This window comes from Marmota marmota, unplaced genomic scaffold (assembly GCF_001458135.2).
Source record: "Marmota marmota marmota unplaced genomic scaffold, marMar, whole genome shotgun sequence".
NCBI lineage: Eukaryota > Metazoa > Chordata > Mammalia > Rodentia > Sciuridae > Marmota > Marmota marmota.
Genome location: NW_026000130.1, coordinates 7,360,646 through 7,374,473, shown reverse-complemented (window position 1 = coordinate 7,374,473; position 13,828 = coordinate 7,360,646). Strand labels below are relative to the sequence as shown.

At 40.0% G+C, this 13,828-nt stretch overlaps 1 long non-coding RNA gene across 1 annotated transcript in view; it reads right to left on the bottom strand.

Moving 5' to 3' along the window:
- Positions 1-3,534: 3,534 nt before the first annotated feature.
- LOC107154673 overlaps positions 3,535-13,828 on the bottom strand; it is an 18,839-nt gene continuing 8,545 nt past the window's right edge. Inside the window, exons 3-7 of the long non-coding RNA XR_001505101.2 lie at positions 10,959-11,171; positions 9,184-9,254; positions 8,611-8,762; positions 5,403-5,628; positions 3,535-3,813 (exon numbers count right to left, since the gene is read on the bottom strand). This is a non-coding gene — a long non-coding RNA (uncharacterized LOC107154673). The remainder of the gene's footprint in view (positions 3,814-5,402; positions 5,629-8,610; positions 8,763-9,183; positions 9,255-10,958; positions 11,172-13,828) is intronic.

Sequence of the window (13,828 nt, the reverse complement as noted above, 5' to 3'; positions counted from 1 at the left end):
GTTATTCAGTGGGTCCTAAATGGAATCATGGTTGCCTCTATAAAAAGGAAGCAAAGGGCTGGGGATGTAGCTCAGTTGTTGAAGTGTTTGCCTTGCATGCCCAAGGCCCTGGGTTCACTCTCCAGCACCACAAAAAAACCAAACCAACAAAAGGAAAGCTAAAAGAAGCCTTGAGGACAGAGTTTGGATAATGTAGCTACAACCCAAGGAATGCCAGCAACATCCCATATAGCTGTTGAAGACATGGAAGTGATTCTGTCCTGGAACCTCCAAAAGGAACCAACACTGTAGATACCAAAATTCCAACCCTTAAACCTCATTTTGGATTTCAGGCTCCCAGGACTATAATAAAATAAATTGCTGTTATTCTAAGCCCCTTAATTTGTGGTAATTTATTACAGCAGCAGTAGGAATTTAATATACCTGATATCAGACATTTTGGACATCCTGTCTATGTATTATACCCTTTTCATTTGTGCTGCACTTGGCCTCCTTAGTGCTATTGCCCTCTCACCTTGATAAACCTTGCGTGTGTAGGAAATTGTTTTTTAATATTCTCCAGTATATTCACTTTGGTTTTGTAAATGACAAGTTATATCTGTGAGAATTATCATGTTTGTCTCCTAATTTGCAACAAACCAGCAGCTTATATCTATTGATTGGTTGAATGGGCAGGTTCTTCTAGAACAAATTAAATGGTCATACCTGCTTCATGGGGTGTCTGGAGGCAAGTATCACCTGCTAATTGCAGAGGAGAAACCTTTTGTTTGCTTCTTGGAGGAAGCACCTGGAACCTTCTTATTGGAAGCAGCCAGTGCCTTCTAGCTTTTTAAGGGAAATTATTCTCTCATTATACCCCAGGTGATGAGGCCTGGTCCCCAGTCCAGTGCACATCATCCATCTGGTGGGCATCTGACATGATTGTTTACACACAGACTTTTTAATTTTTGTTGTTGTTCTCACAAAAATAATTATTCATGCATTTGTTTAAGCTTAGAGTTTCTTTCTTTCTTTAATTGGAGATATTTCTTTGCTCCCATTCCTTAATAAGTTTAAGTATAAGACACAAGGTTTGCAATGAGAGATTTTGTGTTTTACTGACATATAATAATGGTACATATTTATGGAGTACAGTGTGATTTTTCAATACATGTATACAATATGTAATAATCAAATGAGGGTAATTGGTGGATCAATTCAAACACTTATCCTTTTTTTTTTTTTTTTTTTGACTCACAGGTATTTTATTGTTGTTTTTAATCCTCTGATGATATGCAGAATTTGAAAGGTGCCCAGAAGGAAAGACACATAACTGAAGTCCATTCCTCCCAATTCCTGAGGCCTTTCCCCAATGGACCAGAGTCTCACAAGCTCAAAGTTTTCAAATGTATCATATATTATGTTGGAAATGCTTTTTATGTTTCATCTTCCCTAGGGCTTTTCATTCCCAGCACTTTGGCTGAGGGAAGTGAATTTCCCACTTGTTGAAGAGTCAATGACATGGATGCTATGCTCTTGGGCCCAGATCCTCCTTTAGGATTGAAGGGCGTTGCCCCACAGCCAGCAGTCAGCAGTCACCTTCAGCTTTCCCCTGGAGGGATCTTCCCTCTGCACTGTCCCCTTCCCATGTCACACCCTCCTTTCGGAGATTAGCTACAGCTAGTGATTGTTGGACACTGGGATATATAGTCCATGTCCCCTTGCTGTACTGTGGGAGCTCCCTGAATGACCATCCCAGAGGTGGAGGTGGAGGTGGAGGTGGTGGTGGAACCCTGGTGGATGTGGTTCCCACATTGGCTGAGATGGAGCCACAGTGCAACAGGAGGGGTGGAGCTGTAGCAGGCTGAGCCCCTCAGACCTCCCTGCCTGAGGAACCTGCCCCAGGCTTGCTGTGGGCATCACCCACAGCCTCCAGGTGTGGGTATCCTAAGGATCTGCCTCCGCTTTCCAGCTGTGTCCTGGGCAGAAACTGAGCTTGTCATGGTTCTTGAGGTCATCATGAACTCTGATGGCTTGGGAGCCCTTTAATGTCACCTTTGCTCCACAGTTCTCTGTGGAGGCCAGGATTATTTTCAGTGCTGCTCTGCCTTCTGAGACTCTTAATCCCCAAACCCCATTTTTGTCCCTGCTCTCTACACAGGGGTCAATCTGTAGCTCCGTCCCTACTCTAACTCTCTTTCTGCTTTATCCTTTGCTCAGGCCCACACACATCCACATCTAACTTGGTGACTTCCCAGGGAGAGCCGGAAGTGTCACGCCACATGACCTTTCCCCCTAATCCTGTACCCTCTCTTCCCTTGCACTGGGGTTGATGCCAAAAGCACTCCATGATAAACCTCTATGTGCTCATCTTGGCCTTAGTCCCTGTTCACAGGAGACCTGGCTTGTGACAGTTGTTACCAGTGAATCAGGTGGGAGAGATAAGACTAGGCAGATAGGAAATGGGTCCCCAGGCAACTTCCAGGGCAGTAGAGCACTACCAGAAGCTGTAGATTATTTTTTCCCCCAGTACTAGAAATTGATACCAGAGGTGCTTTACCACTGAGTCACATCCCATGTATTGTGCCCCTTTTATTCTTTTATTTTGAGTCAGGTTCTTAATAAATTGCTTAGGGCCTTGCTAAATTGCTGAAGCTAGCCTCGAACTCTCATCCTCCTGGCTCAGCCTCCCGAGCCACTGGGATTACATATGTGTGCCATCATACCCAGCTCAGCAGCAGCTTTTTGCTGAAAAATTTGCAAAAAAGGTTATTTTTAAATCAGGACATACTGACCTGGAGTTCACAGCCTCTCCAAAGAAAGAAAAATGCCTGATCTATGTTTTGATTGGACTAAATTCTGTATGAATGCCTCCTGGACACCTAGTTCCTTACTCAAGATTGGGCTGGGGGCTGACTTCCTTAAACATATAAATCCATATAAACTCCTAGACAATAGCCAATCACTGGCAACCCTCTTGGTTCCCCTTCTAGGTGAGATTTGCTTTGTTTTGCTTTAATACATTCTTAAACTTTGCTTTTAGCCATTGCTGTCTGTCAATTTCATTTTTTGATTGCAAGACAAAGAACCTACCCAACTCCCAACTCCATGCTTCATGGTACAGCAGGAGAATGTTCCTGTTTGCCCTAGACCAAGAGGTTTCTCCAGGATATGGATCTTTCAGTGCTAAAACCAGGACAGTCCTGGGACCAGGAGTATCTCAGAAAAGAGACACTGAGGTAGAATTCTAGAGCAATGAAGACCCCAATATGATTGTGGGTGGCAGCGAGTTGAGAACACAAACTTTGCCAAAATGGAGTAATGTGATTATGTAAACTTTTACCGGTGTTTAATATGGATGCTTTACCTGTAGGAGTGAATGCAAAAAATAAAAAATAAAAAAGCCATGAGTCAGGCATTTGAGAAATATGAAAAAATGATATTTTAGGGAACATGGAACCTATTCCAATAGTGCCCGTGTTCAAGCAGTTTGGTAGCACTGTGGCCAAGTATGATTGATGATTTGCAAAAAGTAAAACACTGCTTATACAGAGGTGTTTTTCTATGATACATTTTTATTTTATGGAAAAAATCTTTAAAATCAATTGGTAGCAAGTGTCTGTTATTTAGCATAAGACATCAATATTAAATATTGCACTCATTTTCAGAATTAACATTTAGACTATACAAGTTAAAATAAACTGCATCTAATTTAAACTATGGAGAGAACAAGCAGGAAATTGCTCCTGTACTTTGACCTTAATGCTTCATTCTTGCTTCCCATTACTCAGGAAGCTCCAGATCCTCCCAGCCACCAGGTGTCCATACAGGAATCTGCAAAACAGAAACAGGTACAAGGTCACTGGGGAGACACAGAGAAAAAGTAGGGTCTCACTGCGGGGGAGGAATACAGGAATAGAACGCTTCTCAGGCCCTGAAAAGTGACCCTGGGATCTGACCTTCCCAGGGGTTCAGGTCAGGGAGCACTGAGACCTGTTTGCTGTCCTCTGCTGAGGGTATTGTCTGTGGGCCCAATGTCTACAACCGTCCTTCAGGAGCAAATTCTCCTGTGCATACACCTGTGTGTACAGCCTTCAGGGGCTGCTCCCATGGACCGTGAACTTGAGGCAGAGGAAAGAGTAGTTTCTATGACCCTGGAATGGAAAGACCTAGTCCCACACACCTGGGCCACCTGAGGAGCAGGAGATCTGATAACTCAGGGGGAAGGTGAAACTATGTCCCTACATCCATGAAATCCCAGGATACATCACGTGACCCACATGGAATTCTTTATTAATTCCTGGAATTCTTTATTATTTTCCCCTAACACTGTAAAACTTCTTATTTACAACCTCATCAAACTTGTTTTTTTTTTTAATATCCTTTGCTGTGGTTTAATATATATCTCATTATTTCAAAATGTTTCAGTGGGAAAATGGTTACTGAGGACAATACTTTTTTAAAGAGTGATAAAATTTATTATATTTGTTATTAAATTATAAAATCAGAAAATACATAAAATCAAGGTAAACAACTTATGATCTGGCTCTTTTAACTCACTCATATGAGCAATGCATTGCATTGCTTCAGGTGCTTGCTTTGTTCAAATTTGACAAACGTACAAAAATTTTTACCATTCATCTCTATATCCAAAACCCTTCAAACCTCAGAGAAATAGTGCCATGAAGTGAACCCAGGCCCCCACAAGGCTCCACAGAAGATGAGGTCCCCAGAGGCATGATGAAATCCCACCTGTTCTTGGGTCCTGTAGTGTTCCCAGATACCACGACTTGCTAAGTGCCTATAGCACTCAAAGCTGAACCAAGAGGGCTGTCCTTCCTGCATGAGCAGGAGCCACTCTCCACCCCACATTCTTCCAGGAGGCTTGAACCACACAAGGTCAGGACAGCTTTCCAATGTCTCCCCATACCTAGTGATTCACTGGCCATGCTCCCTGATGGCTTTAGTAGGTTGGGCAGGCACAGCTGGTTACCAGAGAATGAGAGGTTGTACAACTTGGTGGCATTTCACAAATGACACAATGAGTAGCACCCTCAGAATTCATGCACATGTTGGATCTACCAGTTCTTACAGCCTCTCCTAGTTAAAGCAGCTATGGGAGGTTTGGCCTGACAGGAGTAGGAGAAGCTATGGAATGGGTATCCATTTCCTGGGACACTAGGACAATAAATGTAGTCACAAACACAATGCTGTGTAACAAAACCCATGAACACAAAGTTTCTTACTACTATGACATTAAATGGTAAAATAAATATATCATATTTTCTCCTTCTTTTTCCTTTTTGTTTTTTCATTGTTTGTGATTTCATGCCCCCTTCCCCTGGCTCCAGAGCAACAGGTGTAAACCAATTGTTCCCAAATACCGGCTCTGATTGGGTCCAACCTGTAGTATTGTTACATACCTGGAGAGTCTTCCTTTTTATTATGGAGTCACTGATATTCTCTACAAGCAAATCTTTAGAAACACAAATATAAACAATGAGTTATTTGAACTTGGTGCTCCCTATACCAGTTGAGGATATGCAGGCTCACATAACATCTCACAGCTCTTTCCTCTGGGTGGTAAGTTGCACTCTGGGCTCTACAGACTTGGAGGCCTTCATCAAGACATTGCAATCAGCTGCAAACCTTCAAGGGAAATAGAGGAGCTGAATAAATTATCTTTCAACTTCTCACTTCCACTAACCCATTATGATTCTAACTTCCAAACATACAAACCTGAATTTTCAACTTTGCTGCATATGCATTGAGATTTATGAGTTCAATGGACAGACCCCAGGCCAGGCTCAGAAAGCAACTGCCCACAAGAGGTTGGAATATTCTCTTGAGGTTCCAAATGTTTGATTTCATTTAGTTAAATTAAATTAAATATAGGTAGCAACCATGGAGGACTTATACATTGAATGGCAATGACCTAAAGTCCAAAGATGGGGAAGACAAAACCTCCCTTCCCTTGGCATTCCCTTTCAGAGTAGTTTGCTAGCCTGATCCAATTATTCATTAACAAGTGCACTCCGAGAACATGCACAAGGGCCAGTATTTTATGAGTTCCTGGAGATGCTAAAACAATGAGGCTAAAGTCCAGGCCCATGTGGATTCCCAATAGTGCCCAGGAAAACCTATCCGGAAGTGATGAGCCCAGTAAGAGCTAAGAGGCAGGGGAAACAATGTTGTCTTCAGGAGCCTACCTTTATCCTCCTGAGCCTGGGTCAGAGCCTGAACATCCACCTGCCTTGGGGTGGGGCACAACAGGACAGAAGAATTAAAGAGGAGACTTTTCCCACCTGAGGAAGATCCTAGCCCAGGGTATTTTAATCAGATACTCATGGAACTAAGACAAGCTGACTAGGACTAAGCTCAGGAATGAGGAGGAATGAAGAGTATATGGGTCCTGCCCATGTAGTGACTGCCCAGGGCCAAGACCCCCCTACCCATGAAAGGAGGACATAGACAGAATCTAAGGCTGGCAATTTTAGGATATGTCAGAGACACTTTCAAATTGATGTCCTCTGAACCATACAAGGAAGCAGCTACCTTATAGTAGAGCCCATGCATCCCACCCCCACACTGCCATTAGAATGTGCTACAACTGCACTGACCAAACACAGTTTAAATATGTTTTCTGGGCCAGACAATCCTTAGCCAGCACTCTCTCCATGAGAACTGATTGTCTGAAAACTTTGAGAAGCAATAAAAGGTGGACTTCTGTCCCAGCATATGGAATTTCAGTCTTAGGACCAACCCTGAAGTCCATCGCTATAAACTTAATTCCTGCCAGTTTGGACCAGAGATGTGGGCACCTGACTCCTTTTCTCTAACTCTCACTATTTTCTGTGGGTATAACTGTCATCATTATAGTCATTACTATCACACAGGGAGATAGAAAAGACATGCACATGAAGAAGGCTTCTCTCTCCTGGCTTTTAAGAGACAATTGTGCAATACTTATGTCACATGTAAGAGTCACATCTTGCTCATTCCCACTCAGGAAGGGCCTAATTGTATGACTTGCTCAGATAATGATATCAACCTGATTCTGTAGACCTGCAACCTTGGCATCCACCTTCATCCCAGGAGATGGATTCCTTTATGTCTTCCTCCAGCCTGGTAACTATTGTCCTTCATAAGGTCTATACTATGCTCTGCCCTTCTTCTCTCTCTCATGGAATCCACTGGACAGCTCTCCATAAATTCATGGAGCCCAAGGGGTGGTAACACTGGTTTTTATCTCTAATCACACACAGCAGAATTATTAGTGAGCTATCACCTAGAAATTCAAGATTTCTAGGATAATTTTGTCTCAAGTCCATGGTTTCTGAGGGTAACTAAGTGAAATTTGTAAGTATTAGAGTCTGAGGGTAACTAAGTGAAATTTGTAAATATTAGAAATTTGTAAATATATAAGACTCTAATATTTACAAATTTCACTTAGTTACCCTCAGAAACCATAGACTTAAGACAAAATTACCCTCATCTTGTTTTTATGGGGAAAATATTCACACCTATAGGGTGATCAAATTTTATTAAAATTCAATATTTTCCACAAAAAAAAATGTTGCCAAAGTAAACTCAAATCATTGCTTGGCTTATTTTATATTCATTTAGTCTTAGAACTATGTTGACCTTGTTTCATTGTAAAGATCTCAGAAACAACCAAGGAGATATGATGGAGATTCTTTTCCTTGGCTGCATTTATCTCTCTCCACCTTGCAGTGAATGACTTCCCCTTAGTCATTCTAGAAAGGAAGCTCAACCTGATGCTCAGTACCTCAAGCAAACCTCTTTTTCACCATACATTTTACAGTATTTCTGTCCAGTGCAACAAAACCATGACCAGAGTAAATGAGGGGAGACAGATTTTTCACATACAAAAGGCATGTGCTACTCTTAGTAACATTATCAATTATTAGACCTCCATGGAGAAATTTGGAGTGAATTTCCCCAACTCTGCCTTCAGGCTCTTTCTGTTAGATTTCTACTAGAACTGTGGTTGTACCAGGGTTTCATTACAAAGGAAATACCCTGCCCAGCACTCCATGTTCAAACTGGGTTGGATAAATTAATTCTAAGGTCTTTTTGAGAAAAGGGTTATGTATAAAAAATTGTCAAGAATAAAGAATTATGACTAATCAAATGCCAAGAACAAGTATAGAGGCCTGCTGACAGGTGATTCATTATAAAATGAAGTTGCTACTAGCTCATTAACAGGGATTATGAAACACATCTTTGTCCCCTTTATATCCTGGGAACATTGTCCTGGGTTTTGATGTGATATTTTCCATGTTAATTGAGGTATACTTGACATGCAGTAAATTGCACACATTTAGAGTGTATAATTTGATTAATTTATATCTATTTATAATCATGCTGCAATAAAGATAGCATTTTTATTGAGAACATTCACACTGGTGACTAAGGGAATAAATATTTAGTAAAACACACAAAAACCCCCACACAGGCACAATCAGAATAATATCACACAAATACACACACAGACACACTGCTTCCCTGAACACATATCCTCATACCACCTAAAGGGAACAAGTTGCTTTCAGAGGAAATGAAGAATGGCCATCAGTTCAACTGGAAAATCAGTTCCTACCACCATACCCCAGTCCTTATCCATGGCAGACAGTTGGAATCAGGGCGGCTCTCCACATGAAAGTTAGCAAGACAGTTCCACCTTCCTCATCATCTAGACAATTCATCAGCAAGTGAGTGATTCCACAGTGCATACCATTTTCAGTTCCTCTTGCATCCACCTGTAATTACAGAGAAAGGATCACTAATGTTGACAGTCCATCCTGATTCTCTTCTTCATTTTGTGACATTAGGAAAACAGATGGAAAGCAGGTCAAGTCAGAAGAACCCAAAGGCAAGGACAGATCAAACCTACTTTCGCCAGGACATCACATCTTCCCGGGTGACGTATATCTAAAGTCTCTTGTGGTTGGAAATTACAAAATTATTTTCCAGGGAGTTGCTGAGGAAAATGCTTTCAACTATACACTTTAAAATGATCATGTGATTTTTAAAAATTGTCTTGAATCTGGTATCAGTTGCTAATAGACTCTTCACCAAGGAAACTGTATATATCATCTAAACTATGCATCTTCAGATTTTCAGTAGAAAGAAACCAAGAAGACAATACTTCCATTTCAAACGAAGATAATGAGACCTTACCAGGACATTCAGTGGGTCCTCCTTGTCGTTGCTGTCACTTGCAAGTGATTCCAACAAGTCCTCAGAGGAAACTAAGAAGACAAAGAGTAATTGTCAGTATCTGGTTGTTTCTGCTCATGAATTATTGAGGGGCATTACTTGATATGGATGCACGGCAAGCGTGAAAGGCAAAGGAATGGGGCAGGAAAGAGATGAGAAACAGAGCCTTTGGCTTTCAAGCCAAAATCAAACTAATTGATGTGAAATAGTCTAAAAAGGAAATAAACACTAAAGTCCATGCTGTGTTTCAATAATTGAGTCCCAGGCCTCTTCTTGCCCATTCAGATGCAGAGCTAAATGGTCATAATCTTCTTGATATCTTCCAAGATCACATTTTACCCCTGGATGCACAAATGCTGCTACTATGAATATTGTCTCTTTAAAAGGTTTTTTACTTTATTAATAGCAACATTGTTTGGCAGACTGGATTCAATTATAGACAAAATATTCTACTACATTTACTTTCTAATTTTTATAAAAACTAATTTGTCACTAAAGATTTTAAAACATTAAAATCTTACCATTTAAAAATAGCCACTACTGATCCCTCCCTAAATCTTTTTCCTTCCTTTCTTTCCATTATTTGGGATCAAACCCAAGGCCTTTTGCATGCTAGGCAAGCACTCTAGCACTAAGGTACACCCCTAGCACTCTTGAGAGTGGTTATCACTAGGTTGCCCAGACTGGCCTCAAAATTGTGGTCAGTCCTGCCTCAACCTCCAGAGCAGATGGGATTAGAGGTGTATACACCATACGTGGCCCTTTCTGCCTTTTCTACACAAGATGCATATCCACTGTGTCACTTGCTGCTCACACTCACACTAGTCCTGGAATAGTGGGTCAGTTCATGATGGAGTTCAGCAGTGGTGAGTACTGACACCCTAATCCAGCTGGAAGGGAGATTTGCAACAAGGGTGATAAACCAAGGCTAACATCTAAGTTGTAGTTTAGTTCTTATTTGTCACTATCCCTTGATTTTGTGTGCTAATGAGGTTGAGCATTTCTAAAGCTAGTGGTAGTCATATTATTAAATACTACAGAATAACTTCTTGATTCTTGTTCACAGACAGCAAGAACCCCAGCACTAGCAGGTGTGAACCTTGACTATCCTACTAGGTGCCTCACACCTGTCAAAATATGTGAATTTACCAGAACCCTGGTAAATGGTGGGCTATGTGTCCTTTGCATTATTGTCAGTACCAAAGTCTGATGTTAAATGTACCTAATGCACTCTAGGTTACTCGACTACAGTGATCACATAATGATTGACAATGTTTGGGACCTCTGTAAATATAATCCTTCCAGAGCAAACAGATGTGCTGAACTCCCTAGCCTGGTGACTTAAGTTATTCCATAGCTGAATTATGAATACAATTTTGTAGCCCAGAGTATCACCACTGGGACCAGTGCCTGGGTTCACATGTGCCTATTCTACTTACAGGGTCAAGAGTCTGATCACTCATCCCTAAATCATGTCCATCTAAGAATTGGTGACATTAAACTAACTTTCAGATTCTGCTGGGGAGATGGCTGAATAAATTGATTTATATTAAGTGTGCAGGGATGTGGGATTTTTATTTTTAGAAAATTGCCATTTGTGTTGTGCTGTGAACGTGGGAACATATCTTCTGGGGAAATGCACACAACTGAACACATTCCCACCCGCTATACACAGACTCACTGGTTAATACCTCCTATTGGTCATGCCAAAAACCACAAAAATAATAGAGCTCCACCTGGGGACTGTAATAGATGGTCATAAGTCTTCACTGGACTATCAGGTTCTTTCACCAAACCCCCAGTCCTCTTTTCCAACAGGAATCTGGAATCAGGATGGCTTTGTAGACAGAAACAGGCAAGAAAGTTGAAACTTTTTCAGCACTTCAACTTTCCATCAGCAAGTAAGTGAGTTGAGAATACATACAGTTTTCATTTGCTCCTGAGTCCACCTACAATTAAAGAAAGAAGGACACTTTGAGCATCACATCATGCCACATCCTGCTTGCACAGGACTTTGTTTACCATGATGACATGGGAAAACTAGATGGGAAACAGAGATCCAGGAAATGGTCAAAAAGTAAAGCCTAGAGGGCATATGCACCAAGGCCATCGTCTTTACATGGAAGATTTCTCAAGTCCATTTTGGTTGATACATATAAAATTCCTTAATAACCAGAAAATGTATTATAAAGAGAAATTCTCACTATCCTCCAATTTGTAACTGATGCTGTCATACATGAATACAATCTGGAGTCAGGTATCCGTTGGCAAGAGACTTGCACTTGACATTCCTTGGCAAAGGGAATTGTGTAGATATCTATAAAGTACTTGGTCAGATGTTCATGTCTGAAGCTGATTAAAAAAGAAAGCAAAGGGGGCGGGGGAGCATGTATGATGTCAAAGAAAGAAAGACATCATTTCCTTGCTGATAGATAGAACTTTACCCTCTGCCTGGAAACTTGTGAGCTCTTACATCAGCACCACTGGGGAATCTAGGAGAATTCAGGATAATTTTCAGTACATAGGAGTTGCTAAAGAATGATTTGGGGATCTTTTTTGGCATAGACAGATAAGTGATTGAAAATACAGACTGAGTTTCTGCTGGAATGTACTCCTCATTGGATATAGGAACAAAAAGTAAATAGGAGAAAGATCAGTAGAGTAGAGAGGAAGGGAGAGGGGAAATACTGGGGACTGAATTAGAGCAAATTAATTTCCAATCCTAATGTATAGCTAAAAAGAATCAAACCAAAAATTTTAAAAGGAATAGAAAGGGGAAATAACAAAACCTTGGCTTTCTAGCTAAGTCTAACCAAATACACCTGAAACAGTCCATTTACGAATGGATTCATAATAAAATGCACTGTATGATTGAGTATCAGTAGCTTTTCACTCTTTCATCCCCATCTTGAAGCCCAGACATCTCCCCTGATTTTCACTTTAAATTTTGCCGAATTATTTGACTTTAACAGATCCATCACCTGCTGCTATTGCATTTATCATGTATTCTGTTTCACTTCTAGTCTTTGTGGTGAAATATATGTAATATTAATGATTTTAATCATTGGCAAGTGTTTATTTTGGTAGTATTAAAAGCTGAAAACTGGACTCAGGTTGAAGCTCATTGGTAGAGCGCTTGCCTTGCATATATAAGGCATATGGGTTTGATCCTCAGCACCACATAAAAATAAATAAATATAAGTATTATAGGGCTGGGGCTGGGGCTCATTGGTAGAACACTGGCCTAGCATGTGTTAGGCACTGGGTTCGATTCTCAGCACCACATATAAATAAATGAATAAAATAAAGGTCCATCAACATCTTAAAAAATTAGAAATGTATTATATCCATCTGCAACTAAAAAAAAAACATATATTTTTTAAAAGGCTGAAAACCGTCCACAAAATCAGCAACAGGTCAAAGATGTCTACTTTTACTATGGCTATTTATCACTGGACTTGAAATTCTAGTTACAGCAATTAGATGAGAAAAATATTAAAGGTATCAAGTTTGAAGGGAAGAAATTAGATTATCTCTTCTCCCAGAGGACATGATCCCACACATTAAAAATCTCAAAGACTGCCCAAGAAAGTTCCCAAAAATTGATGAACAAATCCTGCAAAGTTGCAAGTCAGAAGATCAAAAGAAACATTTTGTCTGCCTGCACCAGTAATTACCAACACAAAAAAGACATTTTAAAAAGTAATTTCATTTATAAACACATCTAAAATAAAAAATACATGTAGCAATAAATTTAAATAGGGAAGGAAAGTTTGGTACACTTAAAACCAGAAATTGTTACTGAAAGAAACTAAAGACTAACTAAATAAATGTTAAAGCATGTGTGCTCGTAAATTTAAAAGACTTAATATTGGACTTAAAACAGTCCTCAGGACAAGAAAATGATTAGGGAAAATAGAGGCATTACCTAATGATAGAGAGATTGATTCTCAAAGAAGTCAAGAGAGTCTTTTTTTTTTTGTATGCACCTAACAACAAAGCATCAAAATTCTTGAGACCAAAATGGATGGAATCACAATGAGAAGTATATTAATACAGTATCATAGTGGAAGAGTTAAACACCCCTTTATCAGTACCTAAAGGATCCAGCAGGAATAGCATAAACAAGGTCATCATGTACTGAACAACTCTGTTATGGGTCAAATTATGTCCCTGAGAATAAAAAAAAAAAAGTCTCACAACATGACCTTTTTTGGAATTACAGTCATTACAGATGAAATCAGTTAAGGTGAGGTCACCCTGAATTGGGGTGGACCTCTTATCCATTTGGCTGATGCTTTTATAAGGAAAGGAAACAAATCCATGAAAAGGGAATGCCAGGCACTGGTGGAGGCAGAGTAAAGTGTTGAAGTTGCAAACCTGGAAAGCCAGCAAAGTGGCCAAAGGTAGAGGGGAGGGAAAAAAAAACAAGGAAAAATCTGCCCTATAGATTTGATACATGTCTACACTGATTATGGACTTTCAGCATTCAGAACTGTGAAACAGTTTATTTCTTTAAAAAAACTGATTTAATATATATATATATATATATATATATATATATATATATATATATATAAAATAACTGATTTTATATATATATATA